The sequence below is a fragment of the Rattus norvegicus genome, chromosome 13 (assembly GCF_021556685.1).
Source record: "Rattus norvegicus strain SHRSP/BbbUtx chromosome 13, alternate assembly SHRSP_T2T, whole genome shotgun sequence".
Classification (NCBI taxonomy): Eukaryota; Metazoa; Chordata; class Mammalia; order Rodentia; family Muridae; genus Rattus; species Rattus norvegicus.
The window spans coordinates 96,366,942-96,384,451 of NC_141546.1; the positions used below are offsets into that span (position 1 = coordinate 96,366,942).

General features: G+C 49.1%; 1 long non-coding RNA gene across 1 annotated transcript; it reads left to right on the forward strand.

The window, feature by feature from the left end:
* The first annotated feature begins 1,273 nt into the window (after window positions 1-1,273).
* Window positions 1,274-9,393, forward strand: LOC148001848 (uncharacterized). Its single transcript, XR_015636231.1, has 4 exons — window positions 1,274-1,345; window positions 2,948-3,228; window positions 7,705-7,760; window positions 8,473-9,393. It is a non-coding gene; the product is annotated as an uncharacterized LOC148001848 (long non-coding RNA).
* The last annotated feature ends 8,117 nt before the right edge of the window (window positions 9,394-17,510 follow it).

The following is a 17,510-nucleotide window of genomic DNA, read 5'->3' on the forward strand; positions in this document are numbered from 1 at the left end:
CTCACAGAACATGACCTTTGATCCCACCCGTTCCGTTTATGTTGTTGAGTATGGAATCTGTAACTTGCATAATTTCTGATGTCTCCCTCCTGAACTGCACCCCTGAAGGCTAGCCTTTGTGGTTATAGCCCCATGAGACGTCAGGCAGCAGTGGCTATAAGCACATTCCCAGAGGCACACACACACACACACACACACACACACACACACACACACTTTACACAACTCAGCCAGGTACTTTTACACACTCCCTTAGCACACGGGAAGCACAGTCCCTCTCACTGAAGCCCCACAGGCTAAGCGTGGAAAAATGTGAGCGCTGCGTCATGAACCACGGTGGGTTTTGCATTCCGTGTAATTTGAAGACAAGATTCCTTTGCTGTGTGTCACCTCCTATATAACCACCGTTGTCCAATATTTCGTAACCAGCATTTCTTTGCCAGCGCCCACATGCAAAAATGGGTTTGTATTAAAAAATAAATGAGAACAGCACATTCTGATGTGGTGTAGTGTATCAGCAGTTTCCACCAGAAGCCTCTCTGCTTGCCCTTCCTCTTCTAGGAGACAAAGGACAGAGGCCGAGCTTACTTAGCCCATTACAGCGCCTGGTGAGAAGGGCGAAGGGATGTCAGAGTCAAAGAAAAGCTCTTTTTTTCCCCTTTGAAATATCTAAACGTTCAAAGATAGGAACAGCCACAGCAGGAGAATGCTGTTCTATGCATGTTGAGCTAGTTTTGTGGGCCATCCCTTTCCAGTTGGGCAGCTCCATCGTTTTCAAGTTGAAAATCCAGACAATCGGACTTGCAGTGGCTTATTATTGTCACATAATAAGATCGGAAGTGGGGGTGGGGTGGGGTGTCTGCTTCCGATCCTCCAGACCTCAGGGTCTCTCGCCCCACCACCTTTACCTTGTAGTTATTGTCCTCATGCGTGCTGCCTTCTGTGTACCTCCAGGGCACACAAATGATTCTTCACATCGGAGGAAAAGACAATGGGGGCTATCAGTTACATGGTGTCTTTTCATGTGGACTGCAAATGTTTTCCCGGAAGCTGACCATGGTAGCGTCCAATAGACTCCAGCTACTTAGGTCGGTGAGGCAGGAAGGCCACAGGTGGGTGCTTAGGAGTTTGTGCCAGCCTGGAGTAACGCCAGGGAAAAAGGACGTGGGGAGGGGGAAGGAAAGGAAAAGAAAGATTCTATCTTCTTATTGGCCAGAACGGTGTCACGTGACCACTTTCAAAAGGCATGAAAAGTCATTTTTAGGGTTACAGGCTCAGTGGAGAGGTGCCCCTTTGAATCCACAAAGCCCCAGGTTTCATCCCCAACGCCACAAAAGCTATCAGGGTAAGAGCAATAAAGAAAAGTAAGTTTTATTTGGGAATACTGCTAGCTTGACCCAAATAGAAGCCTTGTTGCGCTGTTCTGCTAGTGACCGCCCACAGCAGCAGGTACAGGTGAGAGCCGAGAAAGGAAAGGAGACAGAGGCGGAAACATACTGCCCACCTAGGGGAAGTGATTTTTGCCACGATGGTTTCTAGATGCGCTGGAATCACAACCCTAACTGGGACTAGAGAATGGTCCCCGACCTTTTTGTTCATCTGTGAGCACTTTATAATGAACAGTTAATTCTCCATTAAAGCCATTATAGAAATTGTTTGTTTAGATTAGTGGGAAAGTAAAAGGACACGGGCATTTCACTCATTTGATTAAAGTCCTTCCAGAACTTTCCATAGCTTTCCTCTTAGTCCATTGTCTGACAGTCGGTGTAATAGAAGTCCACGGACGACTAAATGCTAAACTACGCAGGTTTGTCTGACTCATGGTTTTAGTTGCTGGGAAGTTGGAGAACGAGGTGCTGGCATTTAGTGAGGGCCTGTGTACTGACTCAACCGGGTGGAAGGACAGCGGTGCAGGCATGAGGTGAGTGAAGGGAGGAAAAGAGAAAGAGAAGAAAAGGTACGAACCAAAGTTATAAATACACAACTCCTGGGGACCATTCACCCCCTCGTAACCTCCTTTCCCTAAGTGGTCAGTTATTGGTTCATTGGGGGTGCACACATGCCACCATGTGTCTGTGGCAGTCAGAGGTCCACTTGTAGAAGTCGCTTCCCCCCTTCCATCACGTGAGTCTCGGAGACCAGTCTCAGTCAAGCTCCTGCTGAGCCATCATGCCATCCCATTAATCACCAGCCGATCCTGTATCTTTTCCAGGAATTATGTGTAGGGATGTACGTCCATATGTATGTACATGAGCATGTCTAGGAAGCAAAAAGAGGGTATCAGATCCTATGGAACTGAGTTTTATAGATGGTTGTGAGCCATCAGTCATGAGTGCTGGGAACTAGACACAGGTTTTCTTTAAGAACAAGTGCTCTTAACCACCAAGCCGTCTCTCAGCCCCAAGGCTCTATAGTACAATGCTGTTGTACTAGGAATTACATTTGCTTATGAGTTTGGAAAGGGGCTTTCAGAGCATAACAGTAGTAAAATAACATGCAAAGTCTTTGACTAGGCCTTTACATAGCCTCAGAGGACTGGGGGCACTGTCCCTTTAATCTTAGCTGTCTGCCTGTCTGCCTGTCTGTCTGTCTCTGGGCCCTTGCACAGGTCCTATTTCCTCACCCTCCCCTTTTCTGACCCCTGCCCTTTCTGTTCATTCTTCAGCATAAAGCAGACATTTCTCTGACCTCTCAAGTTAGTTTAGACCCTAAATATGTTCACCTTTTCTTTAGCATTTACCTAAAAAATGAATGTGTTATGTGTTGCCCAAGTCTGCTTGGCCTTCTAGAATGTTCGTGAAGGTGTAAATGTTCCACTTGAACCGTAGCCCCGAGCTCGGCACCTGCTGTGTAGTAACCGCTAACACATATTTACTAAATAAATGAAAACTTACAGGCATGCAGGGTTTTTTGCTGATAATATTTGTTAATGCCTCTCAAAATACAGCCCTCAAGTTGTGCTGGTCAGCAACAACTCGTCTTTAGTCCGCAACAAGATGGGCACAGGGGTTGAGAGTGTTTGGAAGTCTTCTAGCAATCACCAAAGTGTTGGTTTGCAGCAATTTGGAAGTCGTTGGAGCTGAAAATGGAGTTAGTCCTGCAAGTGTGGAGAGCTTCTGTGGATTATACTTTGCAAACCATCATTGTACTAATATACACTCTGGTCCTTCTCTTCCCTGCTCTCGCCTTTTGCCTTGTTAAGCACAGTCTGGCTCCAGTAAACACCAGGTAAATATCTGTTATTGTTACTACTTACACAACACACTTGGAGAACAAGTTCATACAAAGTAAGGCAGGAAAAGGAGGAGCGGGAGGAGAAGGAAAGGAGGAAGATGATGAGGAAGAGAAGGAGAAAGAATGGGAAATAGACCTGTAAGATGGCTTCATGGGTTAAGGGCTTGCCACCAAGTTTGATAACCTGAGTTCTAGCCCCAGGACCCACCTGGTAGCTGGAGAGAACTGACTTCCACAAGTTGTCCTCTGACCTCTGAGTTATTCTGTGGTATGTGGGAGCTGCAGGCCGGTGCCCCCAACCCCCTACATACACATGCACATGATTAAAATACGATGCAGAATTCATTAATGGAAACAGTGGTGCACCTTAGTGGTAGAGTGAGAGCTTCTCTGTATGTAATCCTCAACATTTAAAAGAACCAACAACAAAAAGATAGAGAAGAGATGGTTGTGAGAACAGAAATAGCTTGGGCAGGACATCAAGCCTGCTCTGAGAGGCCACAGAGGACAGTCGGCCATATTTTCACACCAGAGCTTGGATGTTTGTGCCTGGTTCTTCCCTGGAAAATTTGCAAGTTGGACAATCAGAGAAGGAGGGGTAAACTTTTGATTTTTGTTTTTTAAAACAATATTCTTTTCCAACTCTAGTTAAAGGCTTAAGTTTTTCCCATGAGCTGAAGCCTTTTATGTACAGTGTAAATACAACTTTAAATCAGAACTGAATTTTCCCACCCATTTACACCTTAGCATGAGGAAAGCATCAGGAGGCAGATTTGGATGGTAGATTCCTGTTCTCTGTCTGGGCCTGGCCGGACAGGTGCTTCCAACTCCATCCCTAACCCACAATCCCTGCTCATTACAGAGCAGTAACCTTGGGAACACCTTGAACTCGGAGACTCCCTGGAGACCTCAGGCACAGTGGTACAGCACCTACCTGCTCTTCCTTCATATACCTTGCGCCTGATCTCCAGTAGGACAAATGAGAAAAGAATGGAGGACCTCTGTCTTAGTCAGGGTCTCTATTCCTGCACAAACATCAGGACCAAGAAGCAAGTTGGGGAGGAAAGGGTTGATTCAGCTTACACTTCCATATTGCTGTTATCACCAAAGGAAGTCAGGACAGGAACTCTCACAGGGTAGGAATGTGGAGACAGAGCTGACGCAGAAGCCATGGAGGGATGTTACTTACTGGCTTGCTTCCCCTGGCTTGCTCAGCTTGCTTTCTTATTGAACCCAGGACCACCAGCCCAGGGGATGGCACCACCCACAATGGGCCCACCCACCCATGATCACTAATTGAGAAAACGCCTTACAGCTGGATCTCCTGGAGGCATTTCCTCATGGGAGGCTCCTTTCTCTGTGATAACTCCAGCTTGTGTCAAGTTGACACACAGAACCGGCCAGTACAGCATCTCTGAAGGCTCAGCCTTGCTCTTCCCCCATTCTCTGATAGGAAGTCCAGTCAGCCATGTAATTTAGGATTCACATTTCACCTTCGCCAGTCAGCATTATTTGGTGTGTGCTCACCCTAGCCACACCTCCAAATTGAGGGGCAAGTTCTTGGTAACTGCTTCCCCAGAACAGGGCAGCACACAAGACAGGGCTATAATAAACCCTGTCAGTGGTGAGGACCATAACTCTGGGACATTGATAGAGCTCGGGACTCATTGATAGAGTCTTGGGCTCAGGACTGGGCTCGATCCCTTGTGACCTTGGAGCATTTTCAATAACGTGGGATAGAGCAAGCAGAGAAGATCGGTGAGAGGCAGAACAGTAAGCAGCCGAGTGTCCTGGAGAATCTTGTTAAGGGCTTCTCAGCCAAAACAAGGCAGGTACAGGAGGCAAGAAGAGGGGGTGGGAAGGGCTGGAGAGGGGTCTCAGTGATTAAGAGTATTTGCTGCTCTTCCAGAGGTCCTGAGTTCAATTCCCAGCAGCCACATGGTGTCTCACAACCATCTGTAACTCCAGTTTTAAAGGAACTGATGTCCTCTCCTGGCCTCTGAAGGCAGCAGGCACGTGCATGATGCACACACATGCATGCGGCTAAAACACATGTGTAAAGTAGAAATAAAGAAGGAGGTGATGTGAAGATGAGTTCGAGAATGTGGAGGGCTGGGGACGTGGGGGAGGTCCTTGTTCAATGTCCTGCACCAAAAACACACTCAGAAGGGGAGAAGGGCTGAGGCTGTAGCTCGTGGCAGTCTTGCCTAGCGGACCTAAGACTTAGGGCCTACCTATTGCAAATGGGGGAAAAACTGAGGAAAAAAAAGAAGAAAAGAAAAAAAATGTAGAGGTAGACTGAGCTTGTGTGCCTGCATCCCAGAACTGAGGAAGCTCTGAGGGTGGGAGGGGAGAGTTGGAGAATTAGAGTCCCCCAAAGGCAAAGGATCAAGGGGCTCAATGGTAGGACTAACCTTGGCTCCATCCACGGTGAGATCCCTTGGGTCTTGGTCCATTTGGTGCTGCTGCAACAGAACATACCCAGACTGGGCAACTGAATGGGGAAGAAATTTATTTCTCGTGATTTTGGAGGCTGAGAAGTACAGTCTCGGCTGTATCATTCCTTGGCAAAAGAGAAGAGAAAGAGAAAAGGACAAGGAAGGTGAAGAAGGAAGAGAGGGAGGGAGGGGGAGAGGAAGAATAAGAAGAAAGGGGGAAGAGAGGAGGAGGAGGGGAAGGGGAGGAGAGGGGGAGGGGAGGAGAAAGAGGAGTTGGGAGGGGAAGGAGAGGAGGAAAGGAAGGAGGAGAGCATGCAGAGCCCCCTTCCTACAGCAACTAGTGACTCGCTCATAAGTTCTTAGGAATAAACAGGTAGAAAAGTGCTCCCCTCAAGGTTGTATTGCTCCATTGGAAAACTTCAGGGGGAAGCATTCAAACAACTACTTTTCTGGCAGGTGAAGAAGGAAATGCTTCAAAGAGACTGAGCAGGTGGTAGAGGGAGGGGGTAGACTTGATAGCAGGCTCTTCCCCAAGCGCCCAGCTCCCCTCACTGTCAAGGCTTTGCTATCAGGGGAAGAACTTTGGGGGTCGATACTGAGAGGCCAGGATGAAGGGCACTGGAGCCAGTGTCCCAGAATCAGCCCAGCACGTACATACCCAACATGTTCCGGATGCAAAAACCTTAAAGATACCAGTGACCGAGGGCCTGAGTCCCCTCCGGAGCGCAGACTGGAGGAGCGGCCAGCACAGGCAGTGTTGCGATGGTGTTGAGTGTGGCCTGTGCCCTTGTGGGAAATGAGTGGAGCACAAAGGCCAGAAAGACTACTCCAGGCAGGGAAAGCCGCGCAGTGTAGCTGGAGTGAGGGGAAGTGGTGTAGGTGACAAAACCTTGGATCAGGCTCCTCTGGAGACTCAGGTGTAGCCTGCAGGAAGGAAAGGTTTCCGGCAGGGCAGCGGGGAGGAAGGCCTCTGAGGAGAGAGAGAGGTGAGGAGAGGAGACCTGATGGATGGAAAGGAGCAAATGCTTAGAGATGGAACCGGAACCGGAACCGGGCTGGCTGGCGGCGGACTCAGTGACTGGCCAGATGAGGCATGGTTAAGAAGTTCCTCTTGGGCAACTGAGGCGAGAATGAAGGAGTCACTCAGAGGAGAACCGGTTTCTAGAGGAAGATGACAAGCTTATTCTTGAACCTGTGGACTGAGAGGCATTTGGGGATGTAAATGGAGAAGAGCGGAACTGTATTCATGGGTCTGGAGTCCAGATGAGCAGCCGCAGTGTGAGGCTCCGAGAGACTGCTCTTCAGCACTCGACGTTGGGGAGACACTGAGTGTTTGGGAGAATCATGTGAAGAGGCAAGAATAAGGCAAGGAGAACCAGGCAGGAGTTAGACCAGGCTAGACAGGGAGGCAGAGCACTCTCATAGGAATGGGAAGACACCCAGGAGGAAGTCACACAGGCATCTAAGATGGAAATGGGGACGGGGAGATCGAAAGAACACAGGCTGGAGGGCAGAAAAGCAATGGCTGGGGAAGGGTCAAGAAGAAAGACTCCATTACTATTGGAGTAAGCCTGGGGAGGCGGGATTTGCTAGGACCAGCTGTGGAGTAGTGGGAGGACAGACAGGGTGGGAGGGAGAGACTGGAACATGCCTAGGGGCTTGGGATGTAGCTTAGTTGGTAGAATGTTTGCCCTGTTCAGTCCCCAGCACCCCAAATAATGCCAGCACTTAGGAAGTATAAATAGGAAGATCAGAAATTCATGGTCATCTAAAGTGACCGTGGGATTAAAGCCATCCCAGGACATATGAGCTCTTGTCTAAAATAAAACAGATTATAGAGTTAGGGTGGGAGCACAAACTGGTCTCCCCAGGACTTGAGAAGAACAGGAGTATAAAGCCAGTTCCTGCTGCAGGAGGTTGCCTTGATTTCTAAAACCAGCTCAGACTACGACATAAGACCTGGCTGAAGAGAGGGGGACAGGTGGGGGGAGGGAGGACACAAAGATGTTCGTAATTGTGTTTCTCTTTAAAGGAAAGAAAGTACACTGGATCCAGTTGGGTGAAGAGGGGCCAGAGCTGTAAATAAAGGTGAGAAGCAGACACGGGGAGGCCACGGACAATGAGTGGAATTGCAAAGCTGAGAGGAAGTAACTCACTCAGCCTCGGAGGAGGGAACAGTAGGCTGACTGTTAGAGAACCTTTCGTGAGCCAGACACTGGGCTAAGCCCCTTACTGGGGGGAGGGGTGAACTGAGGTTTGCAGGTAGATCTGCAGGTTTGCTGACTGAGTGTGATCTGAAGCCTCAGTCTCCGTGTGAAGTAGGAGTGACTGGTGCCAGGGGAGAGCCCACCAGAGAACTTGGCTGCCATTCTCGGCAGGGCAAGGGAGCAGAATGATAGGTGAGGACCGGGACCAGGCAGCCAGTGCTTCCAGCAGCCGGAGTGGCCAGGGATGCTGAAGGCTCTGTGGGGCTGGGCCAGTTCTCACTAGTGTTTGCCTTCCACCCCTGAGCATGGCCCGCATGGGAGAAGGGCTTCTGCTTTGCTCAAGGAGTTCCAGAATGGAGGGAAACCTCAGCTTCCCTGCCGATGGTAACATTCATCCAAACAGCGGTCCAACTGGGTCCTGGGACAGTGTGGTGCCACGCCCAGGAAAAGAGCATTCTTGCAGGTTGCCCCCAGCACCGGTCACCCCAAAGACTTTTGTAGCAACTTTGTAATTTGTGTTTTCCTTTTTGACCCACCAAGTCTCTGTGGTAAGACCGGTTTAGGTTCTGCAATGTTTCATTTATCCATTTCAGAAATATCCACCAAGAATCCACACAGCAAGTGCCCATGAGCTCTTGGGCTTCGGTGGTGTTGCCGAGTTCTGCATCCCTGGAGCCCAGCATATAATAGATGCTCAGTAAACGGGTGTTGGAGGCTGATGTGCATTTACCGAGGAAGGACTTGCTCTGCCCTCTCCACGGCTGAGGGGAGCTTATTGTGTGCTTTCACGGTTACAGGGCTCTGTAAGCTTTCAAAAGTAAAGTATTTTTACTAGCTGAGACCTCTTTCTTTAAGCCAAGTGACATAGAGGCAGCCTTGGGAGCTTTGGGGATCCAGCCGATGCAAGGGACACATACATGTGGTATGGGGACAGTTAAGAAATGTAGAAAAGTTATTCTTGGCTATCCCAGCATGTGAATGACTACCAGGGATATTCCTGTCATGTGCCCTTAGACTCACTGGACAAGTCACAAACCTGTAAGGTCAGATACTGTGTCACAAACAGGCGTGCCTGAGGCTGCCGGCACTGGCTGCTCCTGAGTGGCATTGAAACAGCAGCACAGGCCTGTAGGATGGGGACAAACTGTAATCCTTCACCCTCAGCTTGATGACTGGATGAACCCAGAGTTGAGAAACAGTTGGCCTGGACTTCACTTTTCTCTCATGCATACCTACAACAGAGCTTCAAAGCTTGTTCCTATTCCAGAGAATGCGTGGAAACTTTCCAGGAAATGATACATCTTCCTAAAAGATGCCTTTGTGAGAAAGGTTTGACCAGCCTTTCCAAAGGACAGACTGATCTTCAGAGCTCGCACATCTATCCAATTTGAGTTCCTTTCTTTCAAAGGCCAGCCGGAGGAGCCAGGTGTAGTGTGGGGTTGCGCCTGGTCCTAGCTGCTTGTGACACTAAGGCGGGAGGATTGTGAGCCCAGGGGTTCAAGACTTCTTGAAAATATTAGTAACCATGGTAATACTAATAGCAAATTTAAAATCAAGTAAGGGGCTAGAGAGACGGCCCAGTGGTTACGAGCGCCGATCCTCTAGAAGACTGGGTTTAGTTCCCAGCGCCCACATGGTAGCTTGCAACTGGAACTCCAGTTGCAGAGGATGTGACACTCTCCTCTGGCCTCCTTAGACACCAGGCACGCGTGTGGTGCGCAGACATACATGAAGGCAAAAACACCCATCACGTATAACATGTTTTCTAAATGAAAATCTAAATAAATATCGCCTACGTCAAAATCTTTGTACCAAATGCTGTTCTGGTACTATCATGCCACCTTGGCTGTGAGCGAATCACAGCTCTGATGGCGTTCGATACCCAGACACCAGACGTGCAGGGTCCTCAGCATGAAACTCACATCGAGAGCAAAACGTTACTCACAAGGCAATAGGTACCCTTCTTCAGAGACCTCTTATCAGTTCAGCTCCGGTGGGGAGGTCGCAAAGAGGAACTGACGATTCCTGACAGGAACATAGGCAGAGGGGGTGGTGAACAAGCAGAGGCACTTGGGTGGAGTACCTTCCTCCTGAGGGATGAGGTGAGTCTGAGAACGCTTGGAAAGGTTGAGTCAACCTCTTGGCCCCGAGGGTAGGAGGCTGAACTGGAACAAAGGTTCCCAAATCTGGCTGATCATCAGAATCTCCTGAGGAGCCCAAGACTCCCAGACCCACCCTGACCTACTGACCCCGAGTTACCCCAGGAGTCTGTTTTACTCCGTGTTTGGTGATGAGGACCCTTCCTTGTGAGTCGGGGGTCTCACGTAACTCGGGATGGCCCAGAAGTTGCTATGTTGTTAACACTGGCCTTGAACTCCTGATTCTCCTACTTCCAGCTGCCAAGTGCTGGGATCGCAGAGATGAGGAACTGCTGTTGGCTAGCTTGCTCCAGGGATCGATTTCCCACTCCTGGGCTTAAATGTAGCTGACACTGGACATGGGGGAGTGGACAATGACTCGGCACAAAACCTCTGACAGTGGATGCCTGGGGAACCCCCAAAATAAACAGTGGTGTAACGTGATTTAATTATTTTTGTCAGAATGACACTTCCTGTCTAAATGACCTTGAGGTTGGAGGCCTTGAGCCCTTTGTGCCTGTCTTCGTCAGCCTGCCCACATTGCTTGTCTGTAGGCCCTTGTGCTGGCCTGTGTGTGTGCCTGGACCTGCCTGTGCACAGCCTGCATGTGTCAGTATATGCAGAAGTGCCTAACTGTGCCTGCCTGCCTAGCAGTCCATTCCGTGGATAAAAATGTATCACCTGACTGTGTCCCTCACCGTCTCCTCAACCTCCTATCCTCCCAGAGTCCTCTTCCTTTCCTGGCATCTGACCATGGACCTCACAGCCTCCCATACCTAGCCCGTGAGTGTTTCAGTGAGTTTGCCTAAAGATCCTGTATCCCTAGGTTACTTTGAGCCTGTGGGAGCTACCTACCTCTCTCCAGTAAGGACCAGAACTCTCCTCTTGCTTAAAAATGGCTCCACTACATAACACTGTGCACTGTTACAGAATAACCACGAGACCAACATCTTGGACAAAGTACCAGCATACCCCAACCAGAGGCAACCCTGGGCCTGACAAGAGAGGAAAGAGCACCTGTCAGCTGAGGAGCGACAGAGCTGAGCTCTACATACCTGGAGCTGTTGGGAGAGCATGCACAGGACAATGTTCTGAAGGCCTGGGATCAACAGGGACCAAGGCAAAAGTGGGAAAGAGAAGTGTTGTCCAATTGTGTCCTATCTCAGGACAGCAGCAGAACTTGCTAAGAAGGTTCGTAGAAGCCTGAAGGAAGGTATGGCCCACAGCAGAGGTAGAAATGCCAGAATTTCCATGGGGACAATGGAAGAAGAGACCAAAAGTCTCAGAGAAGTGGGTCTGTTAGAATCAATGCAGTACACACACACAGCAAAGCCCGCCAGATGATGCTGTCCCATGGCAGATCCGGAGCTTACCCCAGGCAATAAGAGATGCTCTGAGGGTAGAGGGAGACGGTACCAGCATCACCTGAAGTCTGTAACCAGGACTATGAGTGGAGGTGCCACTGCTGGACAAGGTTCACAGATAACAGTGGGGCGTGATAGGGACCAGAAACTGTAGGTTATAGAGGAGACGCTAAACTCTCGGAAACCAGGTGGATGCGATTATCATAACAAGCAAGGAGGATGAAGAGGCGGCCAGGGGACCCTGCTCCTCAGAGAGCCCTGAGCAGTTAACAGAACATGGACAGGATAATTGGACAAAGAGGTCCTGCTCAGTCAGAGTAGACGCTCGGGAAGCCAAAAGCTGACATCACAATGAGCAGTTAAGCTCTCTTCCCGAGTTAAGCTCTGCCAGGTTTCGTAATAAGAACGAGTCTTTTCAGACCTGGAACCTGTGGGTAAAGAGGTCTGGGCCCCATCCGAAAGTACCCAGTGACACCATGGTGATGGCAGGGGACAGTTCCCAAGTCATCCCTGAGGGAAACTATGGCCCTTTGTTTGGTAATGAGAGAGAGAGAGAGAGAGAGAGAGAGAGAGAGAGAGAGAGAGAGAGAGAGAGAGAGATCCTCCAAGGATTCTTCTTAGATGTGGGGATCTTTGCTGAAACCCAAGACTAAAATCACCATCATGACCCCCTTCCAAAGCGGGTGCACCTGGGCGCCAGTTAAAAGATGTAGCTTGGTCCAGGTCTGACCCACAGTTACCCACTCTGAACTCAGCACTTAATCATTTTCCCAATGTTAAATATATAATTAAAATAGATATGGGGCCAATGAGATGGTTCAGTGGGTAAAGGCATTTGCCACCAATATGGACAGCCTGGGTTCCATTCCAGGACTGTGAGGCAGAAAGTGAATGGGGAAAACCAACTCCCACAAATTATCATCTGCTCCACCCACGACACATGCGCACCAGCATGTGAGCGCACGCACCCATGCACATGCGCATGCGCGCATGCGTACACCTTCTCCTGCTCCCCTCTATGCCTTGCTTTCTTAGCTATGATAATGAGGAGTCCTAGTGGAGGAGTCCGAAGCACTCCTTCTCACAGGTGCTGAGGTAGCAAATCAAAAGCCGTAGGGCACTCCTGGGAAGGACGGCAATTCATAACATGTGATTATAAAAGTAATTGAGAAAGACCTCTCCGATGCAGGTTGATGGTCCTCATCGCACCTCATTTAATCACCAATCTGAACCCTTCGAAAGTCAGACCCAGAGACTGACAACAGGGTACCGTGGTCAAACACGAAGTAGCACCACGAAGGCGCTGGGCCTGGTGTGCTATCTTGGCCATAGCAAATACAGTTATCCTCGGGAGTGGCCTCAAGCCGATGCTGCGCGCTCATCCATCAGAACAGCTGATCCACTGGGGACACAGCATCACACATTTACGATCTTGGCCCAGGCTTATGCTAATGCTCTTGGCATGATACAGCCCCAGGAGACTTGGACTGGCTGCATACTGATGACATCATGCTCATTGGACCATCTGAACAAGAAGAGACTAGTGATTTTGAGGCTTTTGGAACGCGTGCACTCTGGAGAGTGGAAGAAATATCTCCATGAAGAATTAGAGGTTAGGGGTGAAGTGATGGCTCCGCAGTAAAGAGCATACGCTGCTCTTACCGAGGGCCTGAGTTCAGTTCCTGGCACCCACGTCAGCTCTCTGAAAAATGTGCTTACCTGAACACAGCCACAAAATTAACAATAAATCAGTTGTTGAGGCCAGAGAAATGACTCCGTGGAGAGAGAACACTGGCTGCTCTGGCAGAGAACCTGGGTTTGGTCCTTCTGTAACTCAGTTAGTGGGGATCTGAGTCTTCTTCTGGCTTCCTTAGACACTGAATGCACAAGGTGCACAAGCATGCATACGTGTAGGCAAAACACCGGTACACGTCAAATGGAAACAAACCTTTAAAAAGCATTGGAGATCTGCCACATAGCCAGGTGGTAAGGCAAACATCTCTGATGGCTGGGCCGGGTGATCTGGTGATCTGTATGTATGGTAATAGAGACATCAGTGTTCGGAAAAGATCTCGTGTGAGAATTGTAACAATTTCCAAAGAGAGAATCACAGCGCAGAGTCCTAGCATTCCGAAGCGAGGCCAAGACAGGTGTGGAACTACATATCTTTCCAGAAAATCTTGGGATGCTACTGGAGCCTGATAGAGACAGAGCCTGAGAGACGGAGCCTGTAATCGACGGTCAAGTAATCCACCAGGCAGAATAGCTCACCATCAGCTGGTTCTGTCAGGCCTCTGGAGTGATGAGGTCGTGTGGGCCCCATAGCAAGAGCACTGTAGGATAGAAGTAGCTCATCTGGGACCAACCACAGGCCAGGGTGAAGGACACCAGAGATCTGCACGGCCCAGTGTGCCACCGTGCATCCTCACTGCCTCAGGTTCTTCCTTGGCTTCCGTGAATGCTCCTTGCAAACTCCTGGGTAATTGGTTTCTCCTAGAATGTACATTTGGTTGCTGGATAGCTTAATAAGTGAGTGAAAACTGGAAATGGATTGTCGCTCTACTACGATGTCCTGCAAAGGTGACTTGGAAAGATGAGGTTGAGCCACGTATCCTACTGGTGTGAATTCAGACCTTCAGGCAGAGAACACTTGCCTTCCAATTCGTGTTGGTGGGAAAAGTGGCTTTGGCTAATTTTGTGGTGTTGAATGTCCTGGTCAGTAACTGCCTTGAACGAGAACAATCTTGGAGAACAAGACAAAAATGTACAATAGAGGTCCTTGGATGGACATAGGGAGCGGGAATGCAGTACAGTGGCTTTTAACACCCACAAGATAGCACCAACAACCAGGTTGCAAAGAGTCACCTAGAACACTTCCAACACTGGCTGCTTCACTGCTGGCTGCAGGGGCAACTGTCCTATGGCAGGAAAGATGGAGGCAGTGCGTGGGCTGGCACTGTGGGTTCCCACTCACTGAGGCCAGCCTTGCCATGGCTGCTCTGTATCCTACCTGCCAGCCACAGAGGCTAACACTGAGTGCCTCCTCTAGCACCATGCCTTGAGAAGACCAACCAGCAACCCTGCTAATTTTCACAGGAGACAGGCATTCTGGGGTGACTTTAGCTTTGTTCCAGATAGATCTCAAAACTATCTAATGATTAGAGCATTCCACTCACCAGCAGCAGATCCCATAAAACACCACCGCTCTGGTCTGTCTTCTTTTATTTTCTTTTTAGACAAGGTCTCTTTATGTATTCCTGTTTATCCTGGAACTCTCTAGTCTGGCCCAGAACTCACAGAGATCTTCCTGCCTCTGCTGTTAATAAAGGCATGTGCCACCATGCCCAGCCTCCTGGTGTACTTTTTGTTGCTGTGATAAAAACACTGACTAAAAACAACTCAGGAGGAAAGGATGTCCTTGTGTATATACACCCCAATCACAGTTCATTAGGACAGGAACTCAAGCAAGAACAGAGGCAGGAACCACAGAGGAAAGCCACTTACCGGCTTGTTCTTCACAGCTTGCCCAGCTTGCTATGGTTGTTTTATTTTTGTTTTGTTTTGTTTTCCTTTTTGAGACAGCATCTCACTATGGAATGCTTGCTGGCTTGGAACTCACTGTGTAGACCAGACTTGCCTGAAACTCACAAAGATCCACTTGCTCCTGCCTCCCCTGTGCTGGGATTAAAGGCATGAGCCACCTACATCTAGCACAGCTTGCTTTCTTTTTTTTTTTTTTTTTTTTTTGGTTCTTTTTTTCGGAGCTGGGGACCGAACCCCGGGCCTTGCGCTTCCTAGGTAAGCGCACAGCTTGCTTTCTTAAATATAACCCAAGCTACCTACCCAGTATTGGCACTGCACACAGTAGGTTGGGCCCTTACACATCAGTCATTAATCAAAAAAAAAAATTGACCCTGATTGGAGGCATTGTCTCAATTAAGGTTCACTCCTTTTAGATGATTCTAGCTGGTGTGAAGTTCACAAACAAATAAACAAACAAACCAACACAATTTCATTAATCCCCCAAAAATCCACAATATAGCAAAGGTGGCACGAATGTAGGTCTGGGGCCATGACATCATATCCTCCTGTCCACAGAAGACAGTGAGGGGGTAGCCTGATGACACAGCAAGTGGGAGGCCTTCTGAGGATGGTAGTGGTTTTCTCAGTCTAGAAACCAAGAGGCAACAACTAGAAGGACTTTCTTAGCATCACCTTCACTCATCCACTTGGGGGAATGTGTGTTTTGTGCCTGCAACTCTGGGCTCTACAAGGTTAAAGTCGTGCTCATAAAAGGAAAAACCTCCACCAGAGATCACAGGAGGAGTCTCATTGAGCAGGAAGGCACAGATACTCCGTGGGCACTCCAGGGTATTTTATCAGGCAGGAACAGAGAACAGGAGAGTCATTATTTTGCCAGGCAGGTCAAACATTTCGCTACGGTAACGAACACCTTAGAACTCACTGTAAAAGCAGGAACAATTTACTTTGGCTCACAGTTTCGGATGTCTCAGTCTGTGGTCACTAGGTGTCTTAGTCACTGTTCTGTTGCTGTGAAGAGACACCACAATCAGAGAAACTATTGTAAGAGAAAGCATTTTATTGGGGACTTGCCTATAGTTTCCAAGGTTTAGTTTCCATGTGTCATCATGGGCGGAAGCATGGCAGCATGCAGGCAGGTGCCGGAACTGAGGGCTGAGTAGTTATGAGCTGCATCCTGATTCAGAGAGAGACTCTGGGCTTGCCATGGGCTTCTGAAAACTCAAAGCCCACCCCCAGTGACACACATCCTCCAACAAGGCCAACCTCTGAATCCTTCCAATCCTTCCAGATAGCGCTACTCCCCGTGACTAAGCACTCAAATACAAGAGCCTACAGGAGCCACACATTAGTCTAAGTGCCACACATGTCTGGTTCTGTGCTGAGGTGGAGCATTATGGTGGAGATGGACCAGTGGAGGGCAGATTGGAGCAGAGATGCTCATCTCACAGTAGCTAGAGAACAAAGTGCTAGCTATGGGCCAGGAACGAGATATGGCTTTCTTTTTTCTTTTTTTTTTTTTTTTTTTTTGGAGCTGGGGACCAAACCCAGGGCCTTGCGCTTGCTAGGTGAGATACGGCTTTCTAAGCCTTGTCCCGGCAACCTACTTCTTCCAAACAGACCTTACCCTCCACAGTTCTACCACCTCCCATAGTCTCTTCATATGGCTCAGTCTGTTCAACTTCCCCCAAAGTACCACCTTGGTACTCCACTTGTCTCTGGGAGCAAGCTTTCAACTTATCAGTCTTTGGTGATATTTTAAACCAAACTGTAACAGTCGAAGTCATGGACCAATCAGCAAGAGAAGGGAGTACAGCTGTTACGCTCGGGACAGGGGACAACGTGTTTGACAATTGGGTTATCTACTTGGGTGACTCTCGATGCTCCCCCACTCAAGTTTGAGAGCTAATGAGTAAGTGCAGGGGCTGTGACCCAAGAAGGAGGTGGTGACCAGGGGACAGGCCTTCAGAGGTGTCAGTCCATCCAGGGTTCACCAGGTAAGCATCTAGAGCACCAAGTTGCTTTGTAAGTGAGGGGAATGTAGACTTCTTAGTAGGGAAAGACAAACGAGTGTTAAGAGACTGGCAGCGGTGTCAGTGACTGTAGTTTCCCCTCCTAACCTTCATGATAGATGTTTCTCCTAGGGAAAGAAGTCACTGAAGTCTGAAGGAGCTGCTCTCTGAACAACCGAGGAGTGCATCTAAAGCAGCACCGTGGGTAGACTACAGTAGATCCTGTGAGGAACCACACAGGCTTCGACAGCTGCTGAGGAGTCTGCCAATCCACAGTAGAGTTGTGCGGTCTCCGAAGGCTGCTCTCAGCTCCCCAACCCCCAACTGAATCAGAGGCAAGGTAGTCAGACCTGCCCGACCTAACTCAGGCTGTCCCTGCCGGTGTCAGATATATGTGTGGCATTGTTCGACAACTTCATTGAGATGGTTTCACAGTCTAGTCCTGCCTTTTCTTCCCCGGAACTGACCTTGACCCTGGGAACATTCTGGGTTGAACACCCTCTATGTGAGAGCCTCGTCTAGGAGTTCTACCCTCACGGTGGTGGAAAAGTCGCAGGAAAAGGACATTCCTGAGGCA